The sequence below is a fragment of the Propithecus coquereli genome, unplaced genomic scaffold, assembly GCF_000956105.1.
Source record: "Propithecus coquereli isolate 6110/MARCELLA unplaced genomic scaffold, Pcoq_1.0 Scaffold605, whole genome shotgun sequence".
NCBI classification, from domain to species: Eukaryota; Metazoa; Chordata; class Mammalia; order Primates; family Indriidae; genus Propithecus; species Propithecus coquereli.
The window spans coordinates 22,762-23,211 of record NW_012152008.1 but is presented as its reverse complement, the minus strand read 5'-3'; positions in this window follow the sequence as shown (position 1 = coordinate 23,211).

Below are 450 nucleotides of genomic sequence, written 5' to 3'. Positions count from 1 at the left end.
AGGAGAAAAGAGAAAGAAGGGAATAGAAAACACATTCAAAGGACTGGGTGTGGTGGCTCATGCCTGTAATTTGGTAGGCTGAGATGTGAGGATCATTTGAGGCCAGTTTGAGACCAGCCTGGGCAAGACAGTGAGATCCCCATCCCCACCAAAAAAAAAAAAAAATTAAAAAGCTAGCCACGCATGGTGGCACACACTGGTAGTCCTAGCTATTCAGGAGGCTAAGGTAGGAGGATCGCTTAAACCCAGAAGTTTGAGGTTACAGTGAGCTGTGATCACACCACTACACTCTAGCCTGGGTGACAAAGCGAGAACTTGTCTCTATAAAAAAAAGAAAAGAAAAAAGACCAATTGCAGTGGCTTATGCTTGTAATCTCAGGACTTTGGGGAGGCTGAGATCGGAGGATTGCTTGAAGCCAGGATTTCAAGACCCCGTCTCAAAAAAAAAAA